This window comes from Sorex fumeus, unplaced genomic scaffold, assembly GCF_029834395.1.
Source record: "Sorex fumeus unplaced genomic scaffold, SorFum_2.1 ptg000063l, whole genome shotgun sequence".
NCBI classification, from domain to species: Eukaryota; Metazoa; Chordata; class Mammalia; order Eulipotyphla; family Soricidae; genus Sorex; species Sorex fumeus.
The window spans coordinates 23,298,283-23,316,652 of record NW_026606120.1 but is presented as its reverse complement, the minus strand read 5'-3'; the positions used below and the strand labels follow the sequence as shown (position 1 = coordinate 23,316,652).

The following is an 18,370-nucleotide window of genomic DNA, read 5'->3' as shown; positions in this document are numbered from 1 at the left end:
AAATGGTGCTTTGGCATTTGTTATAACAATTATATAAAGCTACTGGAGCGGTAGCACAGTGGTAAGGCGTTTGCCTTGCACGCAGCCAACATGGCCGACTGGAGTTCGATTCGTCCGCCCCTATCGGAGAGCCCGGCAAGCTACTGAGAGTATCTCGCCCGCACGGCAGAGCCTGGCAAGCTCCCCGTGATGTATTCGATATGCCAGACATAGTAACAACAAAGTCTCCAATGGAGACGTTACTGGGCCTGCTCGAGCAAATCGACGAACAACGGGAGGGCCTTTACCTTAACCTTTACCTTTACTGACCACCCAGCAAGTGTATCACTGTCACTGTCACTGTCCTCCTGTTGTTCATTGATTTGCTAGAGCGGGTCCAGTAATGTCTCCATTTTGAGAATTATTGTTACTGCGTTTGGCATATCGAATACATGGGTAGCTTGCCTGGCTTTGCCATGTGGGCGAGATACTCTCGGTACCTTGCTGGGTTCTCCAAGAGGGGCGGAGGAATAGAACCCGGCTTGACCCGGCTGGGTGCGTGCAAGGCAAACGCCCTACCACTGTGCTATTGCTCCAGCCCTGCAAGTGTATATGCTAGAGTATATATCCTAGAAAATTGAAGATTTAGTTGCAGATAACAACTTGTGCAAAAGCATTTGTATCAGCTGTAGCCATAACTCAAAACTCTAAACATTCATAACCTAAATTTCATAACAACATTTATCAGCTGATGAATGGATAGCTATATTTGGTATGATTTTACAGGATGCAGTATTTTTTAGCAAATATAGTGATAGCTACTTTTCCTAAAAGCATAAAGATAAAGCGCATGTTCAATTTCCTAATTTACAATGTGTGTTCCCAAACCATTAATTATCTTCATGTGATTTATGATTTTTAGTGAAAATAAATTTGTACTGAAAAACACCACCTTGCACACAAACTTGACGTGGTTCATAAAATCATGATTTGCTTTTATACCCTCCTAATTTCAATTTTATTTTCAATAGGTTGGGTCTGGGGAGATGGTAGAGCAGAAAAAAGTTGTTTGCCTTGCATGCACTTGATCCAGTCTATGCCTGGAAATCTCTGTGGTCCTCAAGAACTGCCAGGAGTGACCCCTGATAGCAGAACAAGAAGTAAACCTAAACTTTATCGGGTGTGACCCCCAAACAAACAAAAAGAAACAGTGACCATGAAATTGCTGATACTGAAATGTATCACATAGTAATATTCAAACATAAATTGTCCAACAGAAAACTATAATTCAATCATTTAATAAACAAAATGAGCAAATACAATGACAAGAAGATCACTTTCTTCCCAAGCATACAAAAATACAAACTATACACACATTACGAAAGTCTATGCTGATCGCAACACTGAAAACATTTTATAATTATTAAGAAGACAAAAGATATTGACCTTTCATGAAACTTGCTTGTCAGTGAATGGTCACGGAGAGTACTATGCTAAGTGAAGTGAGTAAGAAAGAGAGGGACAGACATAGAATGATTGCACTCATATGTGGAATATAAAATAACACAACATGAGACTGACACCCAAGAAGAGTAGAGACAATGTCCAGGAATATTGCTCCATAGTTGGAAGCCTGCCTCATGTGCTGAGGGAGAAGGCAGCTGGACTAGAGAAGGGATCACTGAATCAATGATCATTGGCAGGGTCACTTGGGATGGGAGATGCGGGCTAAAAGTAGATAAAGGACCAAACGTGATGGCCTTTCAGTATCTGTATTGCAAACCATAATGCCCATAAGTAAAGAGAGAGTAAGAGGGAAATTGTCTGCCATAGAGGCAGGGGGATGGGTGGAGCATTGGAGGGGGTATATTGGGGAGATTGGTGGTGGAAAATGTACACTGGTGGAGGGATGGGTGTTCTATTACTGTATGAGTGAAACTCAAACAAGAAAGTTTTATAACTGTGCTGACAGTGATTCAATAAAAAAAAATGGAAAAAAAATGTTACTGACCTTTTTAAGAAGAGTAGTAGGCAAATATTTTCTCCCAGTCTGTGGAGTGCCTTTTTATTCTGGCAATGATTTATTTTGTGGTACAGAAATTTCTTATTTTGATAAAATTCAACTTGTTTAGTTTGCTACCATTTTCTTGTCCAATGTCAATAAGTCATTGAAGAAGCCTCTAGATTCAATGTCATGAAGGGTTCGTTCTATGTATAATTTATGAATTTGAGTCTCAATATTTAGGTATTTGAGCTATTTTTAATTGACTTTTATGCATAGTGGGACATATGCTATTTTTAATTGACTTTTATGCATAGTGTGACATAAGATTCATTTTTCTCATCTGGCTGTTTAGTTTTTTTCCTCAATACTTATTGAAAGGTGGTTAAATGTACCACTTCTTTATGTTCCCCAGATGAATGCAATCTTTCTGTGTCTATCCCGCTCTTTCTGACTCATTTCGCTTAACATGATACTTTCCATGTAGTACCACTTGTATGTAAACTTCATAACTTCATCTTTTCTAACAGCTACATAGTATTCCATTGTGTAAATGTACCAAAGTTTCTTTATCCAGTCATCTGTTCTTGGGCACTCAGGTTTTTTCCAGATTCTGGCTATTGTAAAGAGTGCTGCAATGAACAAACAATTGCAGATGTCACTTCGACTATACCTTTTTGCCTCTCTGGGATATATTCCCAGGAGTGCTATAGCTGGGTCAAATGGCAGATCAAATTCTAATTTTTTGAGAGTCGTCCATACTGTTTTCCAAAAGGGTTGGACCAGCCGGCATTCTCACCAGCAGTGAAGGAGGGTTAGACACAGAAAGATTGCATTCATCTGGGGAACATAAAGCAACAAAAAGGGAGAGTAACACCCAGGAATGGCTGAGATTAGTACCAGGAATTTTGCTCCATGAATGGAAGGCCAGCCACAGGCTCTAGATGAAAAGGAAGCTCAGATAGAGAAGAGAGTACCAAATGAAGGGTGTTGTGAGGGTCCTCCCAGGGTGGGAGAAGCATGCTAAAAGTAGTCAATAGACCAAACATGATTGCCACTCAAAGCCTCTCTTGCAAAACACAGTACCCAAAAGAAGAGAGAGAGAACAAGGGGGAATACCCTGCCACAGAGGCAGGATGGGACTGGGGGGGGGGGGATTAGGGTGGGGAGGGGGATGCTGGGACCCATGGGGATGGATGACGGGCACTGGTGGAGGGATGGGCACTTGATCATTGTATAACTGAAACCCAAGCACAAAATTTGTAAGCCTATAACTGTACCTCATGGTTTTTCACTAATAAAAAAAGAAAAAAAAAACAAACAATGGAAATATCAAACCAACCCTTGACAAAAAAAATAAATAAATAAATGTACCACTTCATGTTATTAACTCTTCTGTCAAAGATATATATATATATATATATATATATATATATATATATATACCTGATGACTTATCTTTGGGCTCTCAATTGCATTTTATTTATCTGCATCTGCCATTTTCCCAGTGCCACACTGTCTTTATCAATATAACTTCATAGTATGATTTAAAACTGGAGTGAGAAATGTTTCCATCTCTTTTATTGAAGGATGAAGAGTTATGCCATAAAAATTTCAACAGCACCATTTTTCATTTGTCTCTTTAAAATTTTTCATTTGTCTCTTTAATATGTCATGGGTATTTTCATAAGGACTCCATTGCTTTGGGTACGGTTCTCATTTTGACAAAATCAATTCTTCCATGATCAGGGAATATATTTCGATTTTTTGTGTCTTCTTTAATTACTTTTAGTAGTGATTCATAGTTTCTTTATATAAGTCTCATATGTCATTTCTTGTGTTAAGCTGATTCCTAGGGACTTTATTTTGTGGTCTGAAGAGGCTAACTGTGAAGCACTTAAACAACTTAACAAGAAAAATACTCCAATAAACTTCATCCAAAAATAGGGAGAAGAGATAAACAGATACTTCCTGAAGAAAGACATGCTGTTGGCCAGTGAGAATATAATTAAGAAAGAAAAAATTCTGCATCAAGGGGGCCAGAGAGTACAGTGGATAAGGTATTGTCTTGCATAAGACCTATCCAAATTCAATCAGAGGCAGGGTGGGAGGGGGGGTGGGGGGGATATTATCCATGGTGGTGGAAAATGGGCACTGGTGGAGGGATGGGTATTTGATCATTGTATGACCGAAACCCAAGCACAAAGATTTGTAAATCTACAACTGTACCTCATGGTGCTTCACTAATAAAATAAAATTTAAAAAAAATAAGAAATCATAGGCTTTTACACCTGAGAATAAAATGACCCCACTGAGAAAAAAAAAGAGAATATGCCCTGTTGGGGGTATGATGCCCCCAGCAGGTCGGTCTGTACCTGTGAGGCGAGTGCATCAGCAGCCTGATGGCACCGTCAGACTTTCAGATACCCCAAAATTGCTGCTGTGCCTTTGGGCAGACCCCAAAAGCTTGGGGCAAAGTTTACCAAGAAAGTAAACGGCCAAAAGTTAGGTATGTGGGAGACATACCCACAAACCACCCCTGGCCCAGCTATATAATTGGAGGCATGGCCTCTCTGGTTCCTGATCGAACTGATTAACGGCCATGATCCTAGAGACTCAGAAACAAATCTCGGAACCCAAAGGCTTTTGGCAGAAATGTGTCCTATTCCTGCAGTAGGTTACTGGTGCTGGGCCACTTCAGGTGGGAATAGGTTTTGTGCCTTGGCTGTTCCTCCTGGCAGCCTTGGCTGTTCTCCCTGGCGGCCCACCATCCTCCAGAGGCCACTGGACAGTCAGGTTTGGGCCTGCAGTGACGAGATACATGGGGCCTCACCAGACGGGGGTGAAACCGGCCCTTTCCCCCCATCCCAACGAGACCCCGAGTTGCCGCCTACGAACGGCCTCTCTGGCTCCTGATCAAGCTGGCTCCTGATCAAGTTGATTAATGGCTATGATCCCAGAGACTCAGAAACAAATCTCAAAACCCAGCAGCTTTTGGCAGAAATGCATCTGGACCATATAAAAGGTGGCTGCCACCTCAGAGCTTATAGGAAAGCCAGGTATGAGCTGGTGGTGACGGGGCAACTGTAGTCTCATGGGAAGGGGGATGGTACCGGCTCATTCTTCACGCCCTACCGAGGTCATGAGTTGCCCCCCACGAGTGGCTTTCCAGCACGGCCATGGCTCCAGAGGCAAAAGAACTTAGTCCAGAGTCTGGCCACTTGCGGCAGAAAAATTAATGAACCATGGGTTAAACTATGGCACCATGCCTCCCCGGGAGGGAAAGGGTGTTGCTCCCTTCCACCTCCCATCCCTCCCCGACCCCTCCCCGGCAGCAAGTTGGCTGCCGCCTCAGAGCTTATAGGAAAGCCAGGTGTGAGCCAGCGGTGACAGGCAACTGCAATCTCATGGGAAGGGTGGTGATAATGGCTCGTCCTTCACGCCCTACCGAGGTCACGAGTTGCCCCCAACGAGTGGCTCTCCGGCACAGCCATAAACCAGATGTACAGAAAACAATCTCGTAATTATCTGGCTCTTTGCAGAAATCCAAAATCGCAGCCATGTGATATTATATGATTCTCATAACCAGCTATAGAAAACAAAGTATTTCACAATGTCAGCAAGTCTTATTGTTTGGGGAGAAATTCTAAACAGTAATGGTGCATTTTTTGTTGAAATAATGAATGTAATCAATGCAGAGAAGAGTTAAATAGAAATCATCTGCCTCATAGGCATTGGAAGGGCTGGGAGGGGGGTATATTGGGGTTCTTGGTGGTGAAAAATAAGTACTGGTGAAGGGAAAGGTGTTTGATCATTGTATGACTGAGACTTAAACCTGAAAGCTTAGTAACTTTTCCCACAGTGATTCAATAAATAAATATAAGAAGAAAAAATAAATAAATAAAATTATGAAAAAAAAGTAATTTGGAGTTCATGCCCAAATTTTATCAGCTAATCAGTGGCTGAATGAATAGCAGTACTCCTACATTAAAAAAGAATATGCCCTGTTAAAGTTCTTTTCAACTTTGAGATTTTTCTTTCTATAATATTAGGTAAAGGTAAAGGTAAAGGCCCTCCCGTTGATCGTCGATTTGCTCAAGCGGGCCCAGTAACGTCTCCATTGGAGACTTTGTTGTTACTGTGTCTGGCATATCGAATACTCTCGGTAGCTTGCCGGGCTCTCCGAGAGGGGCGGAGAAATCGAACTCGGGTCGGCCATGTTGGCCGCGTGTAATGCGAACGCCCTACCCGCTGTGCTTCTATAATATTACTGATTATAAAAAAATGAATAATAGAAAATTCTGACTCTAGTCCTCAAAACTGTGCTCTTCCCCCATACTGCTTCATTGAGAGATACACACCATGATCCAACCAAAACTGAAGAATTACTCTTTTGGCTCGACTCATTAATGATCCATCATTCACAGTCATGAAGCAATTAACTTGTGATTCTGCTCACCTAATACTCATAAATCGCTCTATAATTTGTTTACAGAATCTCTATTCCCTATTTCAAACTCCCAATCTTCATGATTCAGACCAAAATATTTCACCCTTAAATAAGTTGCCTCTTGTGTTCTTCTCTGCTGTCTTCACTATCATCATCTTCACCAGATGTCAGAGTTTTGCTAAATAGTATAAAGGGGGACCTGGCATTGAGTCCTTCAGAGATATTTTAAGAACGTTAGGTCAACATGTAGAGCCTCAAATGGCTCCCAGGCCTCTGTGGTATACCTCTGTCATACTAGTTAGTACCATCTCCCATGTGCCCTCGTCTATTCCTCTAAGTCAGCGTTGCTAGTGTAGAAATCTTTAAATGGATCAAACTTAATTGCCACACTTTGGGCTTCGATACAAGGCTCTGCCTTGCTCTGGACTGCTGGCTTCTCCCACTTGATTCCCACCCACATTTTCATCAAAGTTTAGGTGTGCCTTAAAAGTAATATGTGGTTCAAATACAGAGAACTGCCCCCAGATGCTTACAACCCCCAACTTATTATTATTCTATAGTGGCAGCTTTTATTTTTCGTGTAAAGAGAAAACTATATTTAGTTTTTAAGGTAATAGAGCCTTAGTGTCATGGATGGGCAAAATCTTGCTTCACTGAAAAGCATTTTACAAAGGCTAGCAGCAGGCCAATGGCCTACAGACCATTTTAAACAAAGACTAGTAGTGATATTCCAAGAAATTCTCACTCTGGACCAGGCAGCAGGGATGACACAACTGAAGCAAAATGCATCTTCTTTACTATTTATTTAAATGAAGTAAATTGTTGTGTCTTTTTGAAACATTGGAACACTGCAAAAGCACTAATGAAGAGATTCTGTTCTTGTAATAGAATTAAAATAACTAATAAAAATGGGGTGGAGTGATAGCACAGCAGTAAGGCATTTGCCTTGTGCGCAGCCAGCCCAGCCGAGCTGGGTTCGATTCCTCCTCCCCTCTCAGAGAGCCCAGCAAGCTACCGAGAGTATCTCACCCGCACACCGAAGCCTGGCAAGCTACCCATGACATATTAAATATGCCAAACACAGTAACAACAAGTCTCAAAATGGAGACGTCACTGGACCTGCTCGAGCAAATCGATGAACAATGGGAGGACAGTTTTGTCTGTTTGACAGATTAAAAAACAAAGAATACCATGATTTATCTAAAAACATTTGGGGATAATATTTTTAAATAAATGAGATGGGGGGCAGAGAGATAGTGCAGTGAATAAGATATTTGCCTTGTACACAGCAGACCTAAGTTCAGTCTCTGGCCTGTCAGGGACCCTGCAACGCTGTCAGGAGTGATCCCTAAACACAGAGCCAAGGAGCAAGCTCTGAGCACCACTGGGTGTGACAGAAAGAAAGAAAGAAAGAAAGAAAGAAAGAAAGAAAGAAAGAAAGAGAGAGAGAGAGGGAGGGAAGGAGGGAGGGAGGGAGGGAGGGAGGGAGGGAGGGAGGGAGGAAGGGAAGGAAGGAAGGAAGGAAGGAAGGAAGGAAGGAAGAGAGGGAGGGAGGGAGGGAGGGAGGGAGGGAGGGAGGGAGGGAGGAAGGAAGGAAGGAAGGACAATTACAATTAGATGTGGCTTCAAAATCAAAACAAATGAACAAACAAACAAAAATCACCTTTAGTAGCTATGTCAGACATAAAAGAAGTGAGTAGCTCTTTCATACATAAAGATTTGTGATGCATCTCAATTTTTGCTTAAAGGATATAACTTCATATTTTATATATCTCCAGAGATTTCAGCATATTTTTGCATTCCATTTTATGAATGACATGGAAAGCTTATTTTCCTTTTTTATGTATCATATACACATATATACATATGTATACAGTGTAGCAGTGAAATAAAGGTAGATACACTTTGGTGGGTGCTAAAGGATCTTTGCACACAAGAGGGAAATGTGGAGTCCCAATGTGAGAGAAATACTGTACATCACATGCTGTATTCTCTGAGATTCAGAAAAAATGACAATTTGGCCTCTCCGAGAGAACTGGGACTTCTGATCCTTCTAGCTATTATAGCCCCAGTGGGTGCCTTACCCTATCTCAGAGTTAACATCTCTGACCCTCTCTCAAGACCAAGATTCAGGATTCTATATGTGGTTCTATAATTTACAGATGATATCAGTTTCTATAACCAAAATAACATGCCTAATATTAGCTCAGTGAAGAAATTCTATTAGAACTGAATTTCTGAAAACAAATAAGAATAAATACACAAGCCATCATAACATATGAGACAGAGCAAAAATAATACTAAAAGGAAAAATTTTAACAATGAAGTTTTACATTTACAAAGAAAACAAAAAGAAAATTAAGTTCAAGTAAATAATCTACCTTACCATGTTAAGGAATTAGGAGAAAAATGTTAAACTTAAAGTCATCAGAAAGAATGAATTTTTAAACTCACATGATGTCCCAAGACTGAATTAAAAACAAGTAAACAAACAAACAAGCAGAAAGCCTTAACAGGCTAATACAATAATACTATTGAAAAATAAATCATAAGTCTCTCCAAAACAAGTTTGTGTGCAAATGGATTTAAGGGTAAATTCTACTTTAAATAAAACCCCATCTTTAAAATACAAGATCATGTGGGGGGCCAAGGAGATGACTTTGAGACCCAAATTTGATTCCCAGCACTACAAGGTCATCTAGCACTGCGAGAAGCAAAACAAGCAAACAAAATCAAAGCCCCGAAGATATGTTTTCTATCTTTCTTAAGATCTTTAGGAAATCTGAACAGGAATTCTTCCAACTACTTTATGTGAGGAAAACACCAAAAGACAAAAACCAAAAGCAGTAAAAACTAAAAAGAAAAAAAATAGAAAAGAAGAGAGAGAGAGAGAGAAACTGAACATCAATATGCGTATAAAAACCTAGATGCAAAGATTTTCAATAAAATGTCAATGAGCTGAATTCAACAATACATTAATATTATCATATACCATAAACAAGTGGTATTTATTTTTGGGATATTAAACCATATCAAAAAGAAAATTTTTTAAAAAATCACATGATGACATAAATAGATGTAATTTATGATCAAAGCATAATGAAGTGGAAGGTGTTCCTCAATATGGCAAATGCCATATATAGCAAACTCAGTAAATATCACACTTATTTAAAAACAAAATGCTTTTCCTAAGAAACAACAAATCAACTGTGTGCATTCTTCCCACTATTATGAAATACAGTAGTCAAAAGTTTCAGTCAAAACAGTTAGCTAAGAAAAAAAAAGTAAAGGAGATTTAACTTTAAAAAGTAAAGTTCAAAAAGTAGTTAAGTATCACATTTTATAAATAACATGACAATATGTTAAGAAATTCCTGACAGTCACCATAATACTAGTAGAAAAAAAAAAGTTTCAGGGAAAAAATCTGTATAATTCTAAATGTTGCATTTATAGAGTAAAATAAGAAACTAAAAGAGAAACCAAAATCTATATCTCATTTACTATACCATCAAAAATAAGTATTTAATAGTAAGTTAACAAATAAGGTTAAAGATATACATAGTAAACTACAAGTTACCATAAAAAAGGGAAGCTACAAGGAAATGGAAAAAGACTACATGTTCATGGTTTGAAAGAACTGTCATTGTTAAAATGACCATTTTACCCAAAGCAATAAATACATTTAACATAGAATAGACACTGATCAATTTGTGTGAAGCCACAGAAACTCCAATGAGCCAAAGAAATTATGTGGAGAAATAAGATGAAGGGCACTGCATTCCCTAACTGTGCATATAAAAAGCAAGAGTATCAAATCAGTTTAGTACTGGAACAAAGGTGGATTCTCAGACCAATGGAAAGTTAACTTATAGCAAAGAAGGAACAAAACTGTCTCAATAAATTATTTCTGGAAAACTGGGTTAGCCACAGGCAAAAGAATCACAAAAGTTAACTCAAAATGCATCATATAACTAAACGCTCGACCCACATTTTAAAAATACATCAAAGAAAGCACAGGCAGAAAAGTGCATAATAATGACTTCAGTGGGGAGTTTAATGACTTAATCACGATCACGATCACGACCACCCTGTTGTTCGTCGATTGCCTAGAGCAGGTGCCAGTAACGTCTTCTTCGTCCTAGCCCTGAGATTTTTTTTTTTAAAGTGCCATATTCAAGGCTTTTTCAGGGTTAGGAGAATGAGACCCATCATTGTTACTGGTATTTGGCATATTGGGTATACCACGGTGAGTTTGCCAGACTCTGCCGTGTGGGCATGTTACATTTGGTAGCCTGCCAGTTTGACCGAATTAGGAATGAGATGATAAGATGTCGCGCGGCCGCATTCGCGGCCGCGCGCTTCCAGGAGCTGAGTGTGATGATCTCTGGATCCTGGCCGTTGTTGGAGTTACACAGCAGTTGGTGGGTGTAACTGTCTAGTTACTGGCAGGTCCAGTCCCAAACTGTACAGGCTTGGAGATCTCAGCCCCGGGTCCCACACACCTGGGTTCCTCTGTCAGTTCTTTTATGCTTGAGGCTCATCCAAGTGTGTGGAGAGTGCTCCCAGCAAGGCCTTGGTTGGGCCTCGGTGGTCTTCAGCTGTTGGGCCCTGGTGGAGACAGTCAGGCATAGGGTGTCAAATGAATGCTGGGTGTCAAACCTGAGTGTCACGAGTACAAGGCAAGTACCCTACCCACTATATGGTCACGCCAGTCCCAGATATGCATATTTTCTCTACCATTTAGCTTTTATTGTACAGAGCTACTTTAAAATTTTTTACTTATTGAATCACTCTTACAAAGCTGTTTATGATTAGATTTCAGTCATACAGTATTCCTACACCCATTTCTCCACCAGTATACATTTCCCAGCACCAGTGTCCCCAGGCTCCCTTCTATCACCCCCCACCTCCTGCCTGCCTCTATGGGAGGGACTTTTCACTCTCTGGCTTTTTCTTCTCTCTCTCCTTCTATCCCTCAAATAATGACTTAATACAAAAGTAAAAGCAATGAATGGGATTAGATCAAAGTAGCTCTGAGTCACAAGGTGAGGAACAGATGGAGAATGACTGCATTCATTTGTGGTATATAAAAATAATATATAGTAGAAGACTAATATCCATGTCCAGGGAAAACAGGGGCTAGGAGGACTGGTCAATGGTTGGAACTAACCACAAGTGTGTGGGGGGCTGAGGGCAGGTAAGGTAGAGAAGAGACTAGTATGACAGAAATAGCAGGAAATGATCACGCTGGACAAAATCTGAATGATAAAACTAGGTGAAGGGATATTCTTGATAACTTTCAGTACCAATACTGCAAATCACAATGCCCATGAGGAGAGAGGGATAGAAGGAGAGAGAGAAGAAAAAGCCAGAGAGTGAAAAGTCCCTCCCATAGAGGCAGGCAGGAGGTGGGGGGTGATAGAAGGGAGCCTGGGGACACTGGTGCTGGGAAATGTATACTGGTGGAGAAATGGGTGTAGGAATACTGTATGACTGAAATCTAATCATAAACAGCTTTGTAAGAGTGATTCAATAAGTAAAAAATTTTAAAGTAGCTCTGTACAATAAAAGCTAAATGGTAGAGAAAATATGCATATCTGGGACTGGCGTGACCATATAGTGGGTAGGGTACTTGCCTTGTACTCGTGACACTCAGGTTTGACACCCAGCATTCAATATGGACCCCAAGCACTAGCAGTAGTTATTCCTGATTGCAAATCCAGGAGTTAACATTAAGCACCGCCAGTCTGGCCAATAAAGAACCAAATAAACAAAAAATATGCACATCTAGGAAAAAAGATAATATCCAAGATAAGTTGAAAACTGAAAAAAAACCAACAACAAAAAAGTTTACCAGTAAAATGGCGAGAAGTGTTACACAGTCGCTTCTTCAAACAAGATATACAGAAGGCAAATAGGTACCTGACAAATGTGTATTATCAATGATTATCGGGAAAACGAAAGTTAAAATGCCAAAAAGACATGTCATAACAGTGAGACTAAACTATGTGAAAAATATTGGAAACATGTAATGAGAAGATTTAGAAAAAAAGGAGCCCTCATTTACTTTTGGTGGAGATGAAAAAATGATTTCAGTCTTTATGAAAATCAGTATGGAGATTTTCCCCCAAAATTAAAAATAGAATTAACATGAGATTCAGCAATTTCACTCCTAGTTATCTATTCCAAGAATATAAACCATTCATTGAAATTATGTATGCACAGCAATTTTCATTACAGCACTATAGAAAATAACAAAAATCTGAAAACCACTCAAGTGCTCAATGGCAGATGAATAGAGAAGTTACAGTATGGGGTTGTGATGTTCAAAAGATATTTGCATGAAAAACACTAACAGTATTGCAAATCCTGGTACCTCAATAAAAGTAATTTTAAAAATCAGCCTGTCAAGGAGACAGGCCTAGCGAGATATCTATTAGGGTTGTGGAGGTGGGGGTGGCCTTCAATGGACTCTTCAGTAGACTGTTGTTTTGGCCAGTATCCCATTCTGTACAAGGTTTTCAATATCTTTTGTGTTTTCAATATTCTGTTGTGAAATTATAAAATTGTTTTGTCTTGGTGTCATACCGAGATTAGAGAGAGACCATCTGTGGTATTGAGATAGAACCCATCTTGGTCACATGCAGAGAAGTTTTCTTACTCACTGTACTAAGTTTTTTTTTTTCTTCATGTTTAGCTTGTGCTTATTTTACCCTTTGGAAGGGGTATCAGGTGATGATAAGAAAATCCACTTTTCCAGCTCTTGATTTGTTACTTAATCTGCTACCGAAATTTGAAAACCTGTATATGTAAATAATCTAGTAACTCCTTACCTGTCAGTCAGGCTACAGATGTCTATTTGCAGGTCATGGAAACTGCCCAGCTTCTCCTGCTGCACTGCGATGAGATCCACCTCCTTGTGGCTAACAGAGATGAGCCGCATGCAGCCCTGAAATCCAGGATTTCTGCATCCAGAGCCAGAGTTGCTATCAGGACAGCCTAAAAGGGCAAGCAGACACACACACACAAACACACACACACACACCACAAAAAAAAAAAACCATTACACCACAGTGTTTATTGTAGAAACTACCCCTGGAAATTACACTCCTCTTCCCTTTGGAGCAGGACAGAGTGCTAGGAAGTTGACAGGAACAAGAGTTTCTGGTATTGGTAACAAGAAAAATACAAACTAAGGCCAAATTTATGGAATGACCAGAAGAAGGTAAGGGGTAAAAGTATAGAGTTAGTGAAAATCTGTTTTAAGCAGAACTTGGTTTTCTTTTTAAAAGCATAGGTTTCCGTGCCCATGCTCCAGACAGTTCCTCGCACCCAGATCCACCCAGCCTGCCTGACCCATGCCATCCTCCAGTGCTTCCTGCATCCACCCCATGTGCCAGGTGAGTGACCAGTCGCCGGTGGCCATTCCCCCACTTATGCTGCAGTCAGCCTCTCAGACCAGGATACCACCTACAGCCTGGCAGGGGGCATGGCCTCTGTGGCAGGGGGTGTGGCCTTTACAGTAGGAGGTGTGACCTTGGGGTGGGGCCAGTAATCTTCCCCATTCCTGGCACCCTGGAGTCACATCCCACTCTTCATTACTTAATTCCATGAAGAACATCCTAGCTATTTCAAATACAATTGGCCAAAAGTCCACTAGTCTATTACAATTTCACCAAAACACCAGTGAACATAAGAAGCCACACAAGCTCATTCTAATAAAAGATCACAGGTTCACCAGAGGCCTCACATATAGAGGAGCACCTGAGAGGAAGGACTTATAGAAGGGGGAAAACGTGACCACCATCAAGTGAGCTCATCCAGAATACTTTCTCGCAGCAAGAGGAAATAATGATAGTGAACTAGAAGGTCCCACCTCCATATAACCACGACAATATAAAGAAGCAGCTCAAATTCCCACAGGAGGAAAGGATTAAGAGAAGAGTCCAGAAGCCTCAGCAGGCATTACCCACAAATACAATCTCTCCGGTAAGGGATTTAGAGATGAAATTTTGAAGATGTTCAATGAACTCAAGGAAATGGAAAAGGCATACAGTAAGTTAAAGGAGGACATGAAAGAAAGAGTGGAATGACAGACAAGAAAATACAGGAAGAAATGAGAGCAGAAATTAGAAAGCTACAAACAGAAGTGTCACTAATAAAGGATTCAGTAGATGAAATAAAAAGTCAGTGGGTGCCCTCAAACATAGGATGGCTACAGCCGAAGACAAAATCAGTGAGCTTGAAGATGAGCTACAGAAAGCTTACAGGAACAATAAATAATGGGGAAAAAAACTCAAAATAGCTCTGGGGTGAATCAGAGACCTAGGGGGTGAATCAAAGAGAAACAACATTAGAATAATTAGAGAACCAGAAGGACTGGGAGGCAACCCCAATGAAAAAGCCACAGTTAAAGATGTCATTGCTGGAAAGTTCCCAAAGCTGGAGAATGCAGGCATCCAGATCCTAGGACCCGGAGGGTGCCAGCTAAAAGAGACCCAAATAAAAAGACTCCAAGACATATCATAGTCAGAATGATGGATGCCACGGATAGAAACACAATACTGCAAGCAGCAAGGTCAAAGAAGAAAATCACATACAAAGGAGCATCCCTTAGATTTACAGCAGCCTTATCAGAGGAACCTTTCTAAGCCCAAAGACAATGGTGAGATGTAGTGAAAAAAACTCAATGAAATGAACGCCTCACCAAGAATACTATATTCGGCTAAACTCTCACTCAAGCTTGAAGGAACAATACACTATTTCATGAATAAAAAACAGCTCAGGAACTTCAGACTCAAAACTAACGTTAAAAGAACTAAATGAGCTACTGTAAGACAAGAAAAAAATCCTACAAGCACAAAAAAACTCTACAGAAAGATGGCACAAATCCCCATGGCAATAATCTCTCTCAATATCAGTGGTCTAAATGCACTAATTAAGAGACACAAAGTGACAAAAATGGGTTCAGAAACTGAACCCAACATTCTGCTACCTATAAGAAACACATCTGAACAGTCAGAGCAAACACAGACTCAATGGTCAAAGGATGGAAAACAATCCTGCGAGCAAAGAATTCCCTCAAAAAAGTTGTGGTGGCCATCCAAGTATCTAACCTCATGGATTGCAGGTTGAAAAAGACTATAAGAGACAGTGAAGGCTATTTTTAATAAACAATGGATATGTACAGCAGGAAGAAATCACAGTCCTAAACGAATACACACCTAATGAGGGACCAGCGAAATACTTAAAACAGCTGCCAACAGTTTTAAGTAAAACATTGCTAGCAACAAATAGTTGTTGGAGACTTCAACACCGCCTTGTCACCTCTGGATAGAGCAACAAGATTAACACTCAGCAAAGAAACATTGGCTTTGGAGGAAGAGATAGAAGAGAGAAGGTCTACACAGGACTTTGCATCGTCCCCAAAATGAATACACGTTCTTTCCAGTGCACACGGAACATTTTATAGAATAGAGCACGTGCTGTGTCACAAAACACACCTCAAGAAAATCAGAAAGATAGACATCATGTAACTATCTTTTCAGACCACAATGCACTGAAGATAGAACTTAATCATGCACAGACGCAGAGAACCAAATCACCTGGAAATTAAACAACTCAATGCTGAACAATGAGTGGATCAGAAAGGTAATTAAGGAAGAAATTAAAAGCATAAAGAATGACATTACCATGATACTGAACTCAAACTAATGAGCAGGTTTGATAAGAGGTACTAAATAGAAAGTGTTTGAAAATAAAATGAAATAAAAATAAATGTCATAAATTGAAAGTGAAAAATAAATTTTATTTATTAAAATTCATGCTAAATACCTAACTTCTGTGTGTCTGTAGGCATGCGCAGGCATACTTTTAAAGAATTTTTATAACAATTGTTTTGCACCTCTAAGATTTATATTTACATTTAAAATATTTTGTTGAACTGGACACTTCAGTCAATATCATAAAGAATTAAGAACTATCTTGTATTGCCATGTCAATGGAAAATATGAAGAAAAATATATAAGAATACTCCTTGTAGGGCGTTTGTCTTGCAGTCTGCTGACCTGGCTGATCTGAGTTCAATTCCTCTGCCCCTCTTGGAGAGCCCGACAAGCTACCCAGAGTATCTCCCCCGCACAGCAAAGCCTGGCTTCCCATGACGTATTTGATATGCCAAACACAATAACAACAAGTTTCACAATGGAGATGTAACTGGGCCCGCTCAAGCAATTGATGAACAACGGGAGGACAGTGCTACAGTGCTACTCCTTGTAGCATCGATTTTTTCCAATAATAGTAATTTTCACAACTTCTGGTACAGTCCTTGACTGTCCCATTATAAATTACAAACCACAATATCTACATGGTTGCTTTGTTTTATTCCAATGGAATTTGCAAGAAAACAATGTTCTTTTAATAATGATAAGAAAGGAGATGCTTTAAAATAAAAATCACAGCAAGATGGAATTTAAACCTTCATCCATCCCCTGCTGTGGGTTAACAGAATCTTGAGAATTGCCACACGCTGCCCTGAGTTTACCTCTATTAATCACAGCTTCTTGTACACTGCAAGTTTAGAATGTAAAGGAGTGGACATTTAGGAAAAGGACTATTACAATGATTACAAAGAAACAATCATGGGACTGGAGCAATAGTACAGCAGGTGAGCATTTGCCTTGCACACGGCTGACCAGGTTTCAGCCTGTATGATCTCCAGAGGACCATAAGGCGTGATTTGTAAAACTCAAAGCCAGGAGTAACCCCTGAGCATTTCCAGGTGTGGCCCCCCCAAAAAATTAAAAAACATTCAGAGGGGCCAAAGATATGGTTGCTGTACCTACAAAGAAGCAGTTGTTGCAAAACGCGTTTGTGACAGGCAGTGACTGGGAGAACAAATGAACATCTCTACTGACCCAGTACCACTCCATTCTTTATTGCCTTTGGGTAAAACTTTCCCTGGCTATAGGGAATTGACTCTCCTAAGGTAATGCTCTTCCCCAGAGATAACCAATGTTCAAAGGGACAATGGATACAATCGTGACCTAGACACATTTCCTCATCTGGGACTCCCTGGAAGGGATTCCCAGCACCAATATCTCATATAGGATCACTGAGTCATTACAAACTTACCACCAGTCAGCCTACTCCGCTGTTCATCCATCTGTTCTCTCCACCCTTCTAGGGGTTGTTGGCAAGAATTAATCTCACTCAACCACCTCCGCACAAATCTTCCGTGAAGAGGGCCAGTATAGTGCCGTTGGGCACTTGCCTTGCATGCAGCTGACCCGGGTTCAACCCCAGGCACCACATATTGTCCCCTGGCTCCTGAAGACAGAGCCAAAAGTAAGCTCTGAGCACTGCTGAATATGGCCACCCAAACAAACAAGCTAAATCTCCCACACAGAGGAAGAGTCCTGAAGAATCCAACACTGTAGCAGTGTAGGCTATTATCACATAGCACTAATTTAATTGAATGTCTTATTTTTGGTAAGCAAACATGAATGAGACACATTATTTCAAAATATTTAGGCTTTTGTTTATTGTTTTGCTTTGTTTTGTTTTCAGGCCACACTCAGCAGTACTCAGAACTTACTCCTGGCTCTGTGCTCAGGATGCATCAGTTCTGGGTGCTGGGGATTGAACCCAGGGTGGCTGCCTGCAAGTGCTCTACTGGCTTACAATCCCGCCACCATGAAAATATTCAGATTTTACTTCCCAAAAATAATTTTGTTACTTCCCCAATTTTTTTTTTACTTCCAAAAAAAATTTGGAAGTAAAACAGATTTTATTTGGAGGTTTTGAAGGGAAAGAGGAAGAGAAAGTGGGAGCAAGTGGACAGTATTATGCTCAAGAGAGACCCTGGGCTTCTCCAAGGGCAGAGAGAGCCCGTATACACATCCGAGCATTAGACAGGAAAGCATGAAAGTACACATCTC

The 18,370-nt window shown here is 40.3% G+C and overlaps 1 pseudogene; it reads right to left on the bottom strand.

Moving 5' to 3' along the window:
* LOC130034949 (contactin-associated protein-like 3) overlaps positions 1–18,370 on the bottom strand; it is a 158,780-nt pseudogene that overhangs the window by 78,810 nt on the left and 61,600 nt on the right.